Source organism: Aedes albopictus, chromosome 1 (assembly GCF_035046485.1).
Source record: "Aedes albopictus strain Foshan chromosome 1, AalbF5, whole genome shotgun sequence".
Taxonomy (NCBI): domain Eukaryota; kingdom Metazoa; phylum Arthropoda; class Insecta; order Diptera; family Culicidae; genus Aedes; species Aedes albopictus.
The window spans coordinates 44579173-44593328 of record NC_085136.1 but is presented as its reverse complement, the minus strand read 5'-3'; positions in this window follow the sequence as shown (position 1 = coordinate 44593328).

Here is a 14156-nt window from a genome sequence, read left to right as displayed (position 1 = left end):
CAATTAATCGTGCCTTAGGTACACGAATTCTATTCAATTATACTAGTCATACTGACTGTATAACAGTTGCCGACTAGACGAATTGTACGATCGATGCGTCTGGAGATCGATCAGTGTAGGTCCGGACCGTAGTGATAATTCGGCTCTGGTAACGTGCAGAGCAATGCATACGCGCGCGAGTTTTAAATTGTTTCACGCGATAGGAGGACGTCTCCTCGGCTATCGGGTCGGTTCACAGTGCTGTAAATCCCACGTAAATTCCTTACTACCGGTATTTCGTCGCGATTCGCCCCGCGGAAAGCTAAAATCGGAGAATTAGTGGTAACGGATCGAAGGTAGGATTCAAATACTAAGTGAGCCCGAGAAGGTCGTGAATTAATTATAGTTGATTTTAACTTTTCAGCATTGAAGCTCAGAGACTGGGAACGCTTATTCCCGCCGGTTCGATCGACACCGCGGCAACGTGGGATATTTATTGTCCAGCTTTCAAAAGATTGGCTGGCCATACACCGATATTACGGCCTTGGCTGTCCTCTAGCTCGTAGGACGATGACCCGTGTCGAGCAATCACCGTGCAAGGTAAATACTGTGCACCGAGTTTTGCATTATAGAACTCGTTTGCGTTAGACAATTTCGTGTTCTTTTTGTAAACTGTATCCCCAACCGCGAAAGGTTTGGCGGGTCTACGCGTACGAAGATTGTACGTTTTGGAAGAAATGGTGTGTGCTTTTTGCAGCTGTTTATGCACCAGTGCGTATAGCTGAGGATTTTGTTCTCTCACGCGTGCCACCCTCTCGCACAGGGTGGATTCTTCCTCGCTTTCAAAGCGTGAATGGTCACTTCCTTTGAGCGTAACTTCTTCCCCTTTTGCTACGCGAAACGGTGTGTAACCCGTAGACGAGTGAATGGTAGAATTGATGACTACCTCAATCTCAGACAAGCGTGAGTCCCACGTCCTTTGATTGTCTCGGGCGTAGGAACGAATGGCGGTGTTGATGACGCGATTCACGCGTTCCACAGGGTTTGCTTGTGAATGATACCGCGAAGTAAGCCACTGTTGAATCTCGAATCGCTTCATCAACTCGCGAAATTCTCGAGATGTAAATGTTGTCGCATTGTCAGTGAGAACAATGGCTGGCACCGAATTCCGGTAAAACCAGTGATCTACCAGTACCGAGCTCAAAGTTTTTGACGATATTTTGGGGAAAGCATGAAGTTGAACCCATTTACTAAACAGATCCATCGTGACGAGGATGTGTTGTTTACCACTGGTGGTTCGTGGGAGGGGCCCAATAAAGTCGAGGGCGATTATTTGCCAGGGCCTACAGGCCTCCCTCATATCTCCCATTAGAGGCGTAGTTGAGGAGTTCGGGGGTTTAATTTGCTTGCATTCAGTGCACTTCCGGATGTATTCTCGGACATCTCGGAACATATTCGGCCAGAAAAACCGCTGGCGAATTTTCCCGATAGTTTTGTCAACTCCAATGTGCAACATAAGGTCGTGATTGGATTTAATTACTTCTTTGCGTAACTCCGGACTAGGGACAACTTTCCAATCGAAACGATGATCAGAAAGATCATCGTTGAATACGTATTTCATGAGAAACCCATTATGAATACGGAAATCGGGGTATTCTTCGGGTGACTCCTCAACCTGCCTTCTGAGCGTATTGTACCAAGCCGAGTCAGAATCTTTGGATATGGCCATCACACTCCTCGATAGGGCGTCGGGAACTACATTGTCCCTACCGCGGCGATGAACGATGGTCATATCGTAAGTCTGGAGAGCCAAACTCCACCGACTTAGGCGGGAGGATGTTCGCCATTTTGACCTCATTATGAACGTCAAAGCAGACGAATCGGTAATGAGAACAAAATGACTACCCTCCAAGTAACCCCTGAAATGTTCTATGGAGAGGAGAGCTGCTAGGCCCTCTTTCTCGGTGGCATGGTATGAACGTTCCGGTGTAGTGAGCTTTTTGGAGAAATACTCCACAACTCGCTCTTGGCCGTCTACCTTCTGGGTGAGTACGCCCGCTACTGCGACATCACTAGCATCAGTGTGAACAATAAACTCATGCTCGAAATTGGGACTAGTCAAGATTGGAGCACTTATCAATTTTTCCTTTATGCTCTGGAATGCCTCCTCGGCTTCGGGGGTCCATTTCAGAGCTTTTGAATTTGTTTTAAGAAGCTCTGAAAGAGCAGCGGTAGTCCGACTATAATCGTCGATAAATCTCCGATAATAGTTGGACATACCTAAAAACCGACGGAGTTTAGTTATGGACGTTGGCCGTTCGTACTCGACTATTGGCCTGATCTTCTCGGGATTGACCCGCAATCCTTGGGAAGACAGGATGTAGCCGAGGAATGGAATTTCCTCCAGGCAGAAGTGAGATTTATCCAACTTGATGGATAGGTTTGCCTCCCTTAGCCGCCTCGCAACCTCTTCGAGCAACCGTACGTGTTCTTCGAATGTCTCTGTCACAATGACGATATCGTCCAAGTAGACAAAGACATTCGGTTCCAGTACACCCTGGCCTAGTACCCTGTTCATCAACCTGGCCAACGTAGCCGGGCTGTTGACTAACCCAAATGGTAGGCGGGTGAACTGGAACATCCCCTTCCCTTGCACACTGAACGAACAATATTTGCGCGATTTTCGCGCGAGAGGAATTTGTAGGAACGCCTCCGAGAGATCGATAGTCGACAGATATCGCGCTCGAGGAAGGCGGCTTAGTATTCGTCCAGGGTGCGGAAGAGGATAAGCGTCACGTACGGTTCGCTCGTTGAGCTTGCGAGCGTCCAGACAGAGACGAATCGCCCCAGATGGTTTCCGAATAGGAACTATATTGAGAGACCAGTCGGAATTGGATTCCTCTATGATCCCTCGTTCAAGCAGTCTATCCAGCTCAACGAACAATCCCTCTTGGATTTTCGGAGCTATCGGATAGGGGTACAACCGTACGGGTTTTGAGTCCTTGAACTCATCCTTTAGTACGATTGTGTGTTCACACAGATGGGTAGTGTCCAAGGCTTCTCCTGTGGCTACTTTGAAGAGCTCTTTAGTTTGCTCTAAAGTCTTTAGCTGTTCAGCATTGAGACTTATTTTAGGTTCGGTCTTTGGAGTTGGTGTGGATGAAAGAGTGGTAATAGAAGCAACAGCGGGATAGATCCCAAAGACTCGCCAGAAATCCATACCGCAGATACACTCTTTGGTCAGCTCGGGTGCAACTAAGGTCGACAGCACTCGGGTCTTTCCATTAAAGGTAAATGGCATGAGCACTTCGCCCAGAATTTGCAGCTGAGATCCATCCGCAGTTTGTAGTTCGACTGGATCCTCTGGTTCTTTAACCTGAATCCGCCGAAATTTATCGAACAACGACTGGTTAATAAAAGTTAAATTGCTCCCACAGTCTAAGAGAGCTGTTACTTCGACGTCAAAAATATTAATGTTAACGTGGGGTCGATCATCTTGGAAATTATGAAGGGTAATTTTGTGGATTTGAGGTGACGTCGTTTCCTCGACTGCTTCATCCTCACAAGTTTCGTAGAAACGACCCAGTTCGGACAACCAATCTAAAAAGTCGACCTCATCCTGCGCTTGAGGAAGTTCCAGCGGCTTTAGGACTTCCTCATTTGGTTTTTTAGACAAAACGGACAGTTTTTGCGAGTAAAGCCTTTAAAGGCACACGCGTCGCAAAACACCCTTCGAGGAATCGGACAATCCGAGAGATCGTGCTCTTCCCCACAATTAAAGCATTCGCCTTCTTCAGGAGGCGAATAGTTGGCAACCATTTTCAAAAGAGCGCTAGGTTGGCTTGGACCTGGCAGTGGTGCTTTTGAAGAAGTGGACTTTGTCTCCTTTTCTGACGGTTTGGGTTCCATCTTCTGGTGCGATGGTCTGAAAGAGGTGCCTTTAGCGCTGTTCATCCCCGCCTTAAGGGGTTTTGCAGGGAGATTCGGCACTTTTCCCGGCTGCGAAGGGTTATTTCGAGAGTAAAAGGTTCTCGACCCCGGTGGCCCACTGTTCCCCGAGGTAATGACACACGCTTCTCTCTTGGGCGGTCCAAACACCTTTGAGAAAGCAGAAAAATCAGTGGCATCTAGTTCTTTGCCAATGTTTACGAGATCTTTTAGGGTTCGGACATTTCGGCCGACTAGAGCTTTGCGACAATCGTACCGAAGGTTCGTTTTAAGGACTTCGACCTTCTCACTCTCTGGCATTATCTGGTTCATGGCCTGAAAGAGTTTCTCGACCTGCAAATAGTATTGCTGGAACGATTCACCCTTTTGTTGTCGGGTTTGGTAAATTTTCGTACGCAGTACCGAATCCAGATCCGGATGTCTGAATTCGTTCTTCAGTTCCAGAACCAAATGATCCCACCCGTGCAGGGAATTCCTGCTTCTGCACGCGGTGTACCAGCTCAGAGCTGCACCATCGAACAAGTGGATCGCCGAGTCAAACAAATCATCGGCAGACGCATGTTCGGATATGGCAAGTTGTTGGACGTGTGACAGGAAGTCGTTAAGTCCCAACCCTTGATCGTTTCCCGAATATCTTTTGATTTTCCACTGGGAAACTGGCGTTACTCTCCGTTGTGCCGCTACCGGGTACGGTTGTGGAACAAACTGAATGATAGGAGCTGCTCTAGTCGGCTCGGTTTGGCTTGGAATGTTCTCGCCAACCGTAGACGTGAACGAGAGATCGTCGAGCCGTCGTTGAAAAGAACTATTTAGAGCTTCTGCACCCACCAAAGTCGATTCCGGAAAAGTAGCACTTCGCTTAAATGGTGGATCAGGTACCGCGGCTGGTCTTGCACCACTCTCAAAGTCGGCCCAATTCACTCTAGGAGCTGAAGGAGCTACCTCTGATTGTTCCGGCGGCTCAACAAACGGATTCGTACTGTTGAGCTTCGGAGCCACGGTTGGAGTACCGGATTTCTTGATTTCCTCTTTGAGACCACTGATCTGTGTGGACAAAGCCTTGAACAAGCTACCAATATCTGTCATGGCTTGGTTGAATTTCTCCTCAGTCACGTATTTGACCTGTTCGGTTTGTTTAGGAATCGCCCCTGTAGGCCTGCTTGTTCTTGAAGCGGATGAAGGTGGGTCTACAGTTCCACCAGCTGCTTCATCCAAGAGGCCAGACCCATCGTCGGTATCTGGGTCAGATGTTGCAAAAAATACATCATCTGACCAAAAATGCTCTGAAAAGAGGTCGAGAACACTTCGAAATGCTTCGCCGGCTTGTAAGCGTAGCTCCCCGGTCGAATGATTTTTAATGACGGCGAGGCGATGACCCAAGTGTAACAATCGGGCTTGGAAAACATTTTTCGCTTGTGTAGTCAAAGGTTGTGAAAGATTCTGCTCCATGTTTCTGAAAAGGTGCTTGCATGCGTCAAGATCAACTTCCGGGTCTTGATCGTAATGAATAATAAATTCATGACCTTCTCGTTCATCTTTGAGGATTTGTTTCAATCTCCTCCGACGCTTACATCGCGATTCGTCGTCCGCGATTACGACATTACGAAGAAACAGCTCGTAATCGAGCTCCCCGGGAGACAGGTGGTCTACCCGCATACCACGATAAAGGACGCTAAAGTCCGGACCTGATACGGAAACGCGCGGCGGCATTTTATCGGTAAACGCCGTGGATAAACGACAAGTGTGTGAAGTGGATGACTCAATTTACCACATCGAACGAAAATAATCTACGGCTTCAAACTCCCACGGACTCAAAAATGTTGGACAATGATCTATCGTATCTTGCTAGTGAAAGTGACTAAATTGTATGACTACTCGCGTTGTTTTTCACAAAGATTTGCTTTGCCTTGAGCTTCACCAGAGCGCATTGAAAAAAAAAACAAATTGTTTTCGTTTCTTGAGTGACCAGAGTGGATTTGAAAGCTACTTCTTGAAAACCCCCCCAACGCTTGTGAGGAAAAATTTTCTGTGCAGAAAATTTTTCCCTCCTAGGAACCACTAATGGTTTTTTAAACGTTGGGCGCCAGTGAAACTAAATTTGACCCCGGGAGTTTCTTGCGCCGTCCCAGACGGGGACGGGCCAAAGCCCCAAGCGGCTGGTCTAGAGCCAGCGGCCGCTTCCGGGGTGGGCACTCAAGGCCTCTTCCGACTCCCGGGTCCCAGGGCGTTTCCGATGGGGGAGCTTTCGGTGGGGTTGGTCCTAGAAAAAATTATGGGAATTACCTTTTACAAATTTATTTCCTCCAGAGGGGCGTCGCACAGCTGAAGGGGGTGCACAGGTACACAGATTCCGTCGGCGGTCGGTCGTGTCGCCGGTGGGTGCACCGGGCCGCGGTGTCGGGTGGGCGGAAGAAAGGCGCAGTTCTCCTGCGCAGCAATCGGCATCCAGGCACAGGCCGAAACTGGGATCGTCCTCGAAGGCTTTCGGTTCCAAGAGCGGTCGAATCCGGAACAAACTTCAGATTCCCGGAAGGTGGCCGGAGAGCGGCCGAAAGTACTCACGGAAATCGGCTGGTGTGCTGAACAGCTGGGCTTGATTCACCTCGCCGGATTGGCGGAACATTCGGGGAAGAACCAAAGAGCGCTGCGGTTGGCGGGCCACGTGGGATCCACGAGGCAGTTCCACGCGGAGGTGCCTGTCACTGACCGGCGGACGTAATTGTCTGGCCGGAGGAACGAGCGGGCGAAACAGCGAGTGGCACGGTCGATTTTAACTTCGGTAGGCCCTCCAAGGAGTGCCTTCACGGGTGACGTCGTCGGGGCTCCGTCGCAAGGTTATCGGGACTGATGGGCCGGCCTTGGCCGCCGCGGGTGGTCGTCGGGCGACTGCGTGCCGTAAGCCGCACGTGGCGTGGTGCTGGCTCAAGATCCAGATTCCCGTTTAGAAGTGGGAAGAAACGGAGGCATACACTTCGAATAACTATCACGACTCGTCGATAAAAAGGATCACTTCCAAAACTGCAGAAGGATTTCACTGGTACTCGACTTTCCACACTCGGTATTAACACCTCTTTTCGGTTCAGGGGGTAACGAATGACTAACCCCGATCCTTCGCAGTTGCCCATCTCCCAGTCTTCTTGCCCGGTTTTCTCTCCGAGTTTTCAGCACTCTCGGTGTTTCCGCCCATATCGCCGTCCACTTCAGGTGGATGCCGAAATTCACCACCTTTTCCACACGCATTGTCGCGGAGTGCTGCGCACCGCGGCGATACGCACGACGCCCCCTCATTTAAAACGAGCGTTAAACTTAGCTTTTATAATTTTCTCCCTACATGCCCCCACCATCAATCAATACACAAAGTTACCATTTGGTAACAAATGCTGGATTCAATTGGCCTCCTAAAGTGAGGTTAAGTTTTGTGAAATCCCATTTCGTATTTTAGTGATTGAGTCGTTCCAGATAAAATTTAATGTGGGATCGGGGTAGAAAAACTCATTTTATCGATAAATTTACCAAAAAAAATATGATTAAACTGATGGGGAACTGGTATTTCTTTTTCAAACTTCTAAATTTTAACGACATAACCTCAACTTTTAATCGCCAATAATGGAGAAGACGATCTGGCATTTGTCAGCTTGTTAGCTTGTGTCAACTGACCTCTGGCCTATAAGATCGATCTTCAGTTTTTTCGATCATCTATCCCACTGCTGGGGAAGCAGCTGTCGAGGAAATTGTCGAAAGTCGGCCAAGATAAAAAAAAAAAAAAGAAGTTGAAACTGGAACTATGATGCGCAAAAATCAATTTTGCTCCTATTGAATGCGACGAAGTGTTGGACATAGTTTGGTAGGTAGTGGATCAGATCCGCTAAGCTCGACATTCAACTTGGCATATATGAAAATCGACTCACCTGCTAGCTCACCTGCGTTAGTGCTATTCAAAACTCGAATCTTTCGACTAGCGAATGTCGAATTTGCTTTAAATCCATACATTGAACCTAATGTTGGACTTAGTGCGCTGGATAGTGGATCTGATCCGCACTATGTCCAGCGTTAGTTCTGATCTATTAGCCCATATGAATAAAGTTGAGTAAATACTCTTTACTCAGATCTCTGTGAAGATTCACAGAGATTTGCTCCACGGCTTCACATAGATTTAGTAAAGAGTATTTACTCAACTTTATTCATATGGCCTATTGTTTAGGAGAAAAATTGCATGCATTTAAAATATTTGTTCACACGTCAAACACCAAAGGAAGTAGAAAGTAAACCAACCGATTATTCCATGCACCACACAAAAAGTGTAACCGACGCTGAAAAATTCTAGCAGCGAAACGAACCAATGTATGCTAAAACTGGTTGGAACATACTGTGGTGGGACAAAAAATTTTTGCAGGGGGTCGAATACGGTGTAAAAGATGCACGCGGAAAATATTTCCGACTGGTTATCGAGCTCTGTCGAGCTGACTGATTGACGATCCGCACGTTTCACCACTGGGATGAGAGCAAAGTTGCAAAAAAATCTCAAAAAATAAGTACTAAAATAGAAGGCACTCACTTTGGCACTCACGGATGTGCGATTTCCCAGTAGGAAAATGTTCAGCTCGTCAGCATGACTCACTGTCAAACACAATCATGTTTTCACTAATCGGTAATTTCAAGCGCTTCGCTTGCGAATTTAGCGGAGGCCTCAAGTACACCGGTACACATGTTTTACAAGGAATGAACATCCAAACATCTGTATGACACTAATGAAAAATCGATCGTGTCAAACAAGATGTTTGAGCACACGGGGGTGATCACTCTAATAATATTAATTAATTTTAAATATTTTGATTAATATTCCATAAATATGAATGCTATAAAATGTTCGACACTGAACTGAAATATAATTCAGTAATCACAGCAATCACTGAAATTCCACATTTTTTCAATTGTTTGTGTCTGTCAGTCGAAATCGAAAGTTCTTATAATTATTATTCATATCCTTAATTTGATTTTATTTCAATTTTTTTTATTCTAGGGTAAAGATATTGATAATCTTGAGGTTGGAATCTTCAAAAGTGCTGCTTGTAATCTCCCGAAATTGTACCTTAGGCCCTCTCTCGGATTCTATAAAGGTTCCACCGAGTTGAACAATGGACGTAGAATCTCAAGGAATGTTACCTTATGGGGCAAGATTTATGCATAAAATAATAAAGCTAATGTTAGTAAGGGATACAAAAAAGTATTTTATTCTTTTCGAATTATGCTACGAGAAAAGCGATGTGTGAATCAACGTTATTTAGGCGATTTATGGTCGATTTTTCTGTTCAGTTATACGGTTATACCCTTCAACTAGATAGATTGATTGACTTAATTGCGCTTTCAGCATTGTAAAGAGAAATTGCACGGATACTTCAGGGAGCCTGCCTAGAGCCTACATCAGTGGGGGGAGTTCTATGTCCGACAACTGGTCTTATGGATTGAACAGCCCAACAAACAGCCTCTATCGGTCACAGCATACTGTACGTTCATAATTGCTAGACCGCTGCAAAGCCGCGGTACTAAAAAAAGTCCTTGATAAATTGGCCTGAGAAGCAATCACATTGCTTATCCGTCCTTCAATTTTTACATAGAGATGATCTTATGGCTTGAATTCAATAGATTACACAGCGTAACAAAAATTAACTTTTTATCTGTCTCAAGAGCAAACTTATGTGTCTCCGAAGGATTTTGGGCCGCTGAATCCGAATCCGGGCTCAGATTTGCGCTAACACGTCACAATTTTGAGCTATACCTCAATTTATAGTGCAAAATATGCGATTTTGGGCTTTTTTGACTGCAAGCCATTAAGCAAGGAAATATTTTTTTTTGCAATCAAAAGGTTAGTTGGTCAATTATCATCTAAATCAACGACTCATGCAAAATATTTCGTTTTAACAAATCGAATTTGATAGTTTTAAGCGATTTATGTTAGGTAGGATATTTCCCATACAAGTCACCCTCCAAAAGTTGCATGCAAGTATTCATATTAACATAAAATGCCTAAATCCATCAAATTTGATTAGGTAAAACGAAATATTTGGCATGAGTCGTTAATTTAGATGTTAATTGACCAATTAATCTTTTGATTGCTTAAAACAAATATTTCCAAGCTTAATGGCTTGCAGTCAAAAAAGCCCAAAATCGCATATTTTGCCCTATAAATTGAGGTATAGCTCAAAATTGTGACGTGTTAGAGCAAATCTGAGCCCGGATTCGGATTCAGCGGCCCAAAATCCTTCGGAGACACATAAGTTTGCTCTTGAGACAAAAAAATGTTGCGCTGTGTTAGCAGCCCTTCTGCCGAATTCAAACCTGCGAGAGAAATAGCGTGGTTTCCAACTGACACTTTTCAATTTCAGGATTCAAGGAGGCAATTTATGCGCTATTTTATTCATATCCTGAGGCTCTGTTATGTTGAATGCGCTTGCTGGAAAAAAGAAAGATAATGAAAACTTAGGTGAAAACTTTAAATTTCTGGCTATTGAAATTATATTTTTTGTTGACAGCCAAATAAACAAATTGGGATTAGACATTGTCAAAGTTTGCTAAGACCAAAATTTCAGTTCAAGTACAATTTTATAGCATTAGAACGGAGCTATAAACATTAAATATATTTAATCGTATGCATACTCATATTAAATAATATTTTTGAAGTGATCACCCCCGTGTTTGAGCATTGGTTTCTTCCTGGACAAATATTTGACCCTGTGTATTTCGCCTTTAGTTCACCACTGAACTGCGCACTTCGTCTTCGTAAGTGCAAAAATGTGAATAAATGCAACGACGAACCGACGTCACAATGGGGTTTCGAAACTGTGTCCCTAAATTTAACGGTGGACCAGTGAAGCGAACGAACGCTTCTGTCAAATCAGCGTAGACAACCTTTTCCTATATCAACACATGGGGGCTTAAGGTCAGGCTATCAAGTCATCACGAACCGCTATAGAGGTGGCGATAGTGTTCATTGTGGTGTCGGGGACAACAAATTTGAATTTATTTGTTCTAGCTGTCACGTCGGTTCGTCGGTGATAAAAGTGCGCGATTACATCAAATCGATTTGATGTCTTCGGCACATTATGTCTTTGATTATGCCAAATAAGTACTCTGAAAACATCTCGGAAAACACTGAGTTGATTGGAAGCAATCGTGCACATTTATTTACGTTTTTGCAGGCTTGAAAACAACACGCAGAAAAATAAATTGTAAACACAATTAAATTCTGGTTCAAATCAACCGATTTTTCAGTTTACTATAGTGACAAACTGATTTCTAGTTTAAACTGAACTGTTCTATTGTTAGATAATAAAAAAAAATCATTTGTCGAAATTTTTGACAGTTTGTTAAAACAAACAAAGACATGGTATTTTGAACATGAAATAATGGATTGATTCAAACGACTGCACTTTTGCCACTAACAAACCCGGAATGTGATTATGTTGGTGACGGCAGCAACTGCGGCAGCTCGGAAATCTATTTTTAGACCGTCGGTAAGCGGATGGGGAGGAGAACGACTAAAAAAAGACAAAAAAGGCGAAACCGATCTACTTTTTGTGGATGCTGTCGTGAATACCTGAGCCGCAGACAGACGTTCTAGCTCGAACAAATTTATTCAAATTTTCTATGTAAATTTTCACTAGCGACACCTAGGCAACCGATTGCCACAGTGCAGTTGACAATTTCAGAAACCACGTGCTTCCAACCGCTTACTTACCACCCAATTCTCCACCCACCGAAAAATAAAATCAAAACAAACACTGTCAAAATCATTCCTACATTAGCGTCACATTCACAAAGATTTCCGAATGCGAGTGAAGTTCATCCAAATGCAGTTTTATTCAAGCAAATCTATGTAAAATAAAAGTAATACTGTGTAAAATATTTTACAAGAGTTCTGCGCTAATTTGTGCAAAAGATTTTAGACATTAAATAAAAGTCATTTACTCTGCACAAATTATGTGGAAACATTATTAGCGTGCAACACGTGCGGTCTTTTCCCGCCATCCGGCTGGAAGACGACCGTGGAGACAGTTGTTGGTCGCAGTGCATGTGAGGCAGCGATTGAATATGAATGACGCTAACGCCATCTGTTCGCTGATTGCCACTTGGCAATTTGTGGCGGCCATGTTTTTTACACAAGCTGCTGAGTCAAACTTGAACGTCTGTCTGCGCCTAAGCGTTATCCAAGGGGAATGACATATCCTTTTCTAACCGGAATATCCGCATTTATCCGTTTCTAACCGTCGCTAACCGTTGCTAAGCGAGCTGCTAAGTGAGCAGCGGTTAGACACGGTTAGCGACGGTTAGAAACGGATAAATGCGGATATTCCGGTTAGAAAAGGATATGTCATTCCCCTTGGCGTTATCCCTCACGGTCAAAGCTGCACTTGGAAGTTGGCGTGATGGATTTGCTGCACCTTCTTCGTTGTGGCGAAGTTGGGGTAAGCATTTTATAGATGTGTGAGTGCTTTCGGACCATGTTTATGGTTTTTATTTTGTAGAAACAAATGAAATTTTTAACATTATATGAAATGATGGTAATCGGTTGTTTTTATCGATAAACTCCAAATGAAAACAATTAAATATAACATTGGAATAAGTAAATTCTCAGTTTGAAAATCAACCATGCGTTTTATTGTTTTAAACAAGCGCCATTTTTCTGCGTGTAGTGCGATAGTCCAGTGGTGAACTAAGTGCGCTAAATTTTGCGGGTATTCCCTTATCGAACACGACGGTTCAGAACATTCCTGGCACGAACAGTCCCAAAAATCGTCCGCCTTCACATTTGACTGCACAGTCAAATGTGTCAGAATCTCGGTTAAAATTGACAGAGTGGTACGTTGGCTCACTCAATTCATCTTTGCTCTCTTACTATTTGCAACGATGACAGGGCTGTGGTATGTCTGCTATATAAGGATGCAAGAAACTATAGGTGGATTAGACGGAAGCTGCTAACGATCCCTCCGCATCTGATGGCAGGAATGAGAACACTATATGAAAAGAGTTGGAAAAGAGTGACTCCGCAAAAAAAAGTGCCATGGCGCAGCATAGGCAAAGTGCACTTTTTTCACTTTTTCATATCAAATTCCACATCGTAGAGAAACCACAGAGAACAGACATCCAAGTCCAGTTTCGAAACTGTGTAAGGAATTTAACGACCATTTGAAATCGGCAACACAAGTGGCAATAGTGTGGCGCTGTAATCGGTTTATTTCCCATACTAATTTAATTCACCACTTGAAATGTTTCAATTCACCACTGACTGTGGCAATATGGTGTTTGGTGGCGTTAGTGTTGTCATCGTGTATTGGTTAGCAACCTTACTCAAGTAAAGATTCAAATCCTTACACAACTTTCCGAATGGAATTTGTTCTAGCCTGGATGTCTGTTCTCTGTGGAGAAACGAACGAGCACATTTTGGAAAGAAAATTAAATTCTCTTTCGGATGCGCTTAGATGCGGTAGGTACTTACGGACTGTTTATTGAGCATGCGAGAGAAAGTTGGAAACTTCGGAAGTCAAAACTTCGGCGAAGTTCGGTGTCGGCATTCTAATTTGGGGTTCGCCGACGCATAAGAATTGCCTGTGTCGGCGACGCTTCAATTAGAATGCCGACGTTTTTACTTCGGCGAACTTTTGTTGGGGATAATTGATTTCACATATCGACTTCGGTCTAAAATAAATCAATATGTACAATATGTGATTTATTTGAGGAGCTCTTGCTATGCCTCCGGCGAGCGATCTTCCAGATTTGTATTAGCTGGCCAATCCGGTGTCTGTTGGCGTGGGCATCAAGAATGATGATAATGGAAGCTCGAAAGGAAGCAACTACTAAGGCAAAATATTAGAAGCTTTCTTATAGATACGACTGTGATATGTTGATTCGAGGTGATGGCTTTCAGTCTGTTTCACTTCAAAACGGATTCTTATGTTTTCATCCGACATTTCGGACACATTTATTGTGCCCGAGATTGTGCCTTCTTCTTAGGAATCCAGTGTACAACAAATTATGTGTTATGTATTACAGTAGACGTTCGGTCGGTGCAAACGGTTTAACTGCAATGCTGTTTAACTGCAAGTCCGGTAAGTGCAACAAATTTGCAGTTATCGCACCACTATACCACCGACGAACCGACGTGACAGCTAGAACAAATAAATTCAAATTTGTTGTCCCCGACACCATGATGAAAAATAGCTGAACACTACCGC